Source organism: Silene latifolia, chromosome Y (assembly GCF_048544455.1).
Source record: "Silene latifolia isolate original U9 population chromosome Y, ASM4854445v1, whole genome shotgun sequence".
NCBI lineage: Eukaryota > Viridiplantae > Streptophyta > Magnoliopsida > Caryophyllales > Caryophyllaceae > Silene > Silene latifolia.
This window is the reverse complement of record NC_133538.1, coordinates 114,692,768-114,699,415: the sequence shown is the minus strand read 5'-3', so window position 1 is coordinate 114,699,415 and position 6,648 is coordinate 114,692,768. Positions and strand designations below refer to the sequence as shown.

At 37.5% G+C, this 6,648-nt stretch overlaps 1 long non-coding RNA gene across 1 annotated transcript; it reads left to right on the top strand.

Moving 5' to 3' along the window:
* Positions 1-2,395, top strand: LOC141626575 (uncharacterized). Its single transcript, XR_012536160.1, has 3 exons — positions 1-781; positions 1,976-2,097; positions 2,175-2,395. It is a non-coding gene; the product is annotated as an uncharacterized LOC141626575 (long non-coding RNA).
* The last annotated feature ends 4,253 nt before the right edge of the window (positions 2,396-6,648 follow it).

The window sequence follows — 6,648 nt, the reverse complement described above, 5'->3', positions numbered from 1 at the left end:
CATTACGACCTTTCATTCAGAAGCTTCTCATTATTTTCATCCACACAAATACACAATCAGTCAATGACACCCAAAACCCAATTAATTACCCACAACGACCTTGTCACCGCCAACCTCTCACCGACAACCACCGTGTTATCGCTGGCAGACACCTCGTCATCGACGACCCACAACCATCTCGTCTCAATTTGTCAACCTTCCAGTTCGCAACCCTCAGTCAGGTACGATTCTTTATTTCAATAATTTTTAAGTTATCGCAAATCATTTGTTTTTGACGATTTGTTTTCATTCGTCACTGAATTTTGGTTTTGTATGATGTTTTGTTTTTCAATAAACTTTATCATGTTATGATACAATTAAGTATTAGGGTTAGGGTTTTCAATTAAATTTGATTTCAATTTGAAGATAATTCATTTTCTACTGATGAATTGAGTAAAAGAGATGATTTATGGAGTTAATTACGCTAACGATGTTGGTGATGAGGGAAGGATATGTTGAATTGCTATTTATTTTTTTAGTAATCCAGCGGATAATTCCTGTTTGGATGTTGGATTAGTGGATTACTCAAAACAAGACTATATTATTCAAGAGATTGGGAGTCTAGAATCTTCCAACTTTGCTGTACTGGGACCCTCCGGCATTACTAGGTGGTGCGTCCGCTTATCCGAATAGCAGGTTTTATTGAAGTTCTTTTTGTAATAGGAGTTCAGATGGCATTGCAATGTCTATACTTGTGGTGATTCATATGAAGGAAATCCTTACATTCCATTTGGTTGCCATGGTAAGCTCTGCTATCATTGTTGTAGTATGAGTTGTTGTGTCACTCTCATTTCTTTGCATTTGGATTGAGGTCGATTGTTTGTGGGTTGGAGACGGAAGGGAGATTTACTATTTCAATGGTGTCAAAAGCTTGCTATTGTTGGACTTAAAACCTTATGGTACGATTACATACATACGATTTCTAAACCCGTTCCAATTCAATGAGTATTTGGCTCGATAGCAATTTAATTGTCTGTTCACCTGTATGCACACCCTTGCAAAGTTGGCTCAAAATATTCCTATAGTTGCTACAAACAAAAGTTGATTGCAATTCTAGGTAACCTTGATTAATTCATAACATCAATTTGCTCAAACAATAGTTTACACTAGAATGATTCTAAATCCGAGCTATTTCATATTAGATTTATGTAGGTGTTGTAGCATGATGTTTAATAACAATGATCATACTTTTTTTCTGCTACTGCTTGTATACGTTGATGCACTATATGATCTATACTTGTCAATCTAGCTATTGATAATCTGTTTTTCGGAATTGAACTAGGTGCTATAAATTTGTATATTTGGTTCACGCGAGGCTTGATTCTTCTTAGTTGTGAGCTGGAATATTATGAGTACTTGATACTTCATTATTATTTACTACTGACCATGGAAATCGGATATGATTCTGCAACGAACATGACTAGATACTTTCGCATTTTGTACATTTCCCTTCCTTTTCTTCTATTTCTCCCCATTACGCTCATTTTCTAACTCCATGAAAATAATATTCACGTACATGTTTAGAGCTGGCTGGTTAAATTTTCGAAAAATATGGAAATTAGAATACGCTTTTTTCTTAATCGAGTCTTTCTCTACATGTAGAAACTTTTCCTTTTCAGATGTTAGCATTTCTCTATAACACAACAAACATTTATTGATATGTGAAGAAGGCATATAATTTGTTAACACTTTATCTTTGAAGTCGGCATTAGCCGCCATACTGAATGGATAATTTTTTTTTCTTTTTAATCGTTGATAACGAGTCTCATCTTAAATCATGTTTAAAATTACATTATACTGACCTAGAGTATCTGTTGGTTCATCTTGTTCGGATAGCTTTTTATTTTAATCCGATTCAATTATACTATTTTATAAGATTAGAAGTTAGGGTTGTTAGTTGTTGGCTCATCAGTACAATCAACTGACCATTTTTTAGATGGGTTTTCGTCCATCCTACAAGGCGCACGGTGCTAATACTACTTATCTTTTCGCCCCCACCAAAAGCCAGCGTCAGATTCCGACTCTCCATTTGTTATCAAAATCAATTTGGGACTTGAGGTATATTTTATTATCGAGGTATTCAATTTTCAGTTTTTTTTATATATACTCGACTCCACTGACTCCACTGATAACAGATTCTGGACCCTATGACTAATGTTCTTTTGAGGTTGGGTAAAGATTCTGGTTTTGGCTCCTCAAAATATGGCAAATCATTATCATCTTAAGTTGTATTCTAGGCAAGTACAAGCTAAAATACAAATCATCGTCTTTGTCATCATTAATGTTAAAACCTAGATTTGTGTTGTGATCCTTGATTATTTTGTAGAGGAATTGTTGCGTGGTGCTTGTGCTGATGGTGGATTGATACCCGTCGTTGTGAGTACCAAAGATAAAATTTATAATTCCTATTAAGACTAACCTAGGCTAGTGGTAACATGGTCGAACCACAAGGAGGCAGATGTAAATTTTAGTTGATTTAAGTTCAGTCTGAGGTAACTATTGTGGGGGTTGAATTGAATTGGTCTACAGCTAAAAGTGAACAAAGATGATAAACTAAATAAATGATTTAAACAGATAAAAGAAGGGTACTAGGATGGTCGGTTCATTATAGCTTGGCGGCAAAGAAACTAAGTCGGTCAATCAAACACAGGTAAGGCGGGAGATAAAGAGGTCCTCTCGGTCTACTCCTAACAAATAGCATCTTTCGATCTCGCTATAGGTCCCTAATGTCACTAATACTAACTTTCGTCCTGAAAAGTGACTAACAGTCTAAACTATACCTATCTCTCGATCTTAGCACAGTTTAGTCGATTTAATTGATGGTCAAATAACTTTCCCTATCTTTCGATCTAATGGGTCGGTCACAAAATAGGTATCTAACTGGTCGCATGCATTCGATTCGTTAAACACAAGATTAAATTCAATTAAAACGAAAATAAAACCCTACGAGGTCGATCGATCGATCGATCGTCAATCGATCGACCAACACGCGAGACAAATCGTGTAAAATTTATTGCCGCCTATGCCATAAATCGCCTACATCCTAGCACTAAAGAATTAGCTACTCATGATGAAAGTGATAACAACAATAAAACTAATAACGATTACTGAATTCATGCTTAAAGTAAATAACAAACAGCGATAATACGATAATTGGCTTTCGGGAATTAGGGCAGAAGGAATACCGAGATTTCAGAGGAAAGATTAAGAACAAGAACAGAATTCCAATGCTAAAACGATGATCCAAACCCTAATTACTCGATTTGGATCAAACTGAAAGTTCTTGTGTGAAATTGTCGTAAAAACTTGGATGATCAAATGAATGTTTTATGTTACGTTATATAGCAAATAACGTAACATCTTATTTCCTAAACCTAGCATCATGGGCTTGCGCTTTCTCGGTCTTCTAATTCAAATGCAATAGCAATGGTCGATCGATCGATAAGGCTGGTCGATCGATCGCTTCCTAGCAAACACAAGTAGCTTCGAACTCGAACATTGGTCGATCGACTGAAGGCGATGGTCGATCGACTAATGGAGATGCTACTTGACTTCTTGAAACTCGTGGACTTGTCTTTTAGGCCTTGGATTGCGCACCAAGCTCGTTCCTTAAGTGATTCCTTTACGTCATTTACAATGCAGTTTACTCGGGGACGGATTTGGTTTGATTTCCCGTTGAATTCTTTACATTTCTGCAATAATGTACAAAATACTAAGTAGACGGAAATAGGGAGAAATGTAGCACAAACTACAAGAATGAGCTCTGAAATGCGTGTAAAATGGGATGTAAAACATCATATAAATAACACGCATCAAACTTCCCCAAACCAAACCCTTGCTTGTCCCCAAGCAAGAACTAGACTCGATCTAATAACCTAATGGAACGAGTTCAATCTCAGAGCGAAATGCAAACTGTTAAGCCTAAACCAATTTAATGCACAACCAACAATCAACTAGTAACGTGAATCATGCAAACGAGTTATGAGGTCGTTAAAGATCACGAGCCAGTCAATCGTAGAGACTTATCAAATTGGACTCTTGCGGGTCGCTCAAATCACTCATTAAGCACAGGTGATATATATGTAAGATAGAAAGAATTAATTTTGTAGTGACTCTCACCTAACTACGACCTATGAAAACATGCCAGCAATAAAGTATGAAAATGACCTCTACGACCGTGCATACGCATTCCAACCAAACAGATGACCAATGACACATGCCGAGGTAAATATGGGATATGTGAGGTATGGGTAAGAAGAGGCAAAACATTTTATGGTAAAGTGGAGGTACAGGTGATCAAGCTAGTACCAAAACGGAACCAGGTGGCAACATCCAGCTTCTTGCTCATAATCAAGCGAAACGGTGCTATAACAAGCACAAAACTCACAATCTCCAAACTATCAAATTAATAAACTACCCATAGGATATCAATGAAACATGGGAGCAAAAATCGCCAAAAGATAAGGATTAAATTATGCGAATTGACTTCTTCCTCGAATCTCAGTCGATCGACCATATTTGCGCAATCGATCGATCGCTTAAAAAAATCTGAGAACCACTTTTTTCATTTCTTTTTCGAATCATTTTTTTTTCATTTTTTCTTCCTTTTTCTTTTGTTTCTTTCTTTCCTTTTTCATTTTCCAATCATCATCTCAACAGAGCAAATGCCACCAAAAATGAGTAACAATCCCAAGAACACAGACTACTAGCTTGACGAGGGACAGGCTAAATGTAGGATGTAGTAATGGGACAAAAAGGCTATTTTTGGCAGTGTGAAGCTCATGGGTAAAATGAGAAAAGGCAACCTCTACCACATGTGTCAACAAACCACAAACCGAATGCATACAGGTATTAAGTAGATCAAATTCATATTCATGCAAATTAAGGAAACATGTCTCATAAGGAGTACTACTCACATTCCTAATTAAACCGATCATGAATGTCACCAGTTATAGGCTCTAATTCTTAGAAATATGATGTAGTTTGCCAAAAATCAAAGTCAAGTCTCAAGTTCAACAAGAATGTAACGAAAACTCGTAGATATGCATATACGATTCTACTAATAACATGTTAATCTAGCAAGGCTCAGGCAAAACAGGTGCAAATGCAAAATCATCATAGAAATACTACCGTTCCGACTCGACCTATATGCTAAAATAAACGTGCATTTTATGGAATTTTTTGAAATTTTTCAATTTTTTTTTTTTTTTGAATTTTTCTGTATATATAAGAGAAATGAAATAAACAATGCAAAACAAAATTGAACGTGAATGCAAGCAAATGATATGCGACGCAAAACCCTTCCTCAAACCAAATCGCACAATGTCCCCATTGTGCAAAATCATGTAATAAAGGAAAGAGAAATGGGAATTTGCGAGAAAATAAACAAGCAAGACACAAAGGAAAGATATGGAACTCACAAGACTTTAAGCGCAGCAAAGGAAACCTCCCCAAACCAGCGTGAGCTAGGAGGTTTCAGTAGCTAGCATGATGCTACCAATAAGAGTGCCTGAAAGACAGAAAATACCACGCATAAGACTGAGAAAACAAATTTTGAAGCGGTAAAATTGTGCACAAATGAGAAAATAGAAGAGATAAATAATTTGACGGAAAATAAAGTGGAGTAGAAAACTCCCTTAAGTCCGCAAATCGACCAAACACAGCAAGGGAGAGGTCGTGAACAGTACATCGGTGTCTACGGTCGATCGACCTATATAGGGGCGTCGATCGACTAGATGAACAGAACGAAGCTCCTGGAAAGCGCAACTCGGTCGATCGACCATGATGGCGATCGATCGATCGAAATCTTCTTTGTACTCCTTATTTCTTCGTTTTTGCTCAATGATTTGAGCTAACAAGCTCTAAACACCTGCAAGTACACAATAATATGCTCCCAAAATTTCGCAAAACCCAGAAAAAAGTCTAAAGTACTTGAAAATCCTAAGCAAACAAAATAAGAGCGAAGTTTTCGCGCACACAAAAAAAACAATAAAAATGTCTTAACAAAGCAAATAAAATGAAGTTTATAACGAGATCGATCAACTAATAGTTGATCAAGAAGGACCACGGTATGGCCCACTGCTTCGGCTTCGGCTACTAGAGGTAGCCTCAATGGTGCTCATCTCATCACCGCACCCTTCTTAGCTTCGACAATCGGAGGGCTCAACGGATCAACTTTGTCGGCTCCCAATCAAGAATTTCGTTGGGTTCAACGGAATCCAAGTCAGACCGTCTCACCTTGGTTGGCTCATCTTCCACTTCCTCATCAGTCCCATAGCTTAGGCATCCAAGGCCTCCTCTTTAAATGATAGGCTTCTTTACAGCTGGCACAACTTGTAGCACTTCCTTCCCCAAACCAGCTCCTGCAATATCTAAAACAACAGATTCTTCCTCCTTCTTGCTACCAACTGGGGCGAGAGGGGTTAACACAAATGAGAGTGATAGGGACAGCAATTCAGGAAGCACAAAGTACGATTTCTTTTCAGAGACCGTATTACAAGTAACAGGCCACATGGGATCCTTCTTTTTAGCAGGTTGGGCAAAAATGATAGAATGTTTCCCAACTTTGAAGGTCAAAGTTCCAGAGCCTACGTCAATAATCGCACCAAA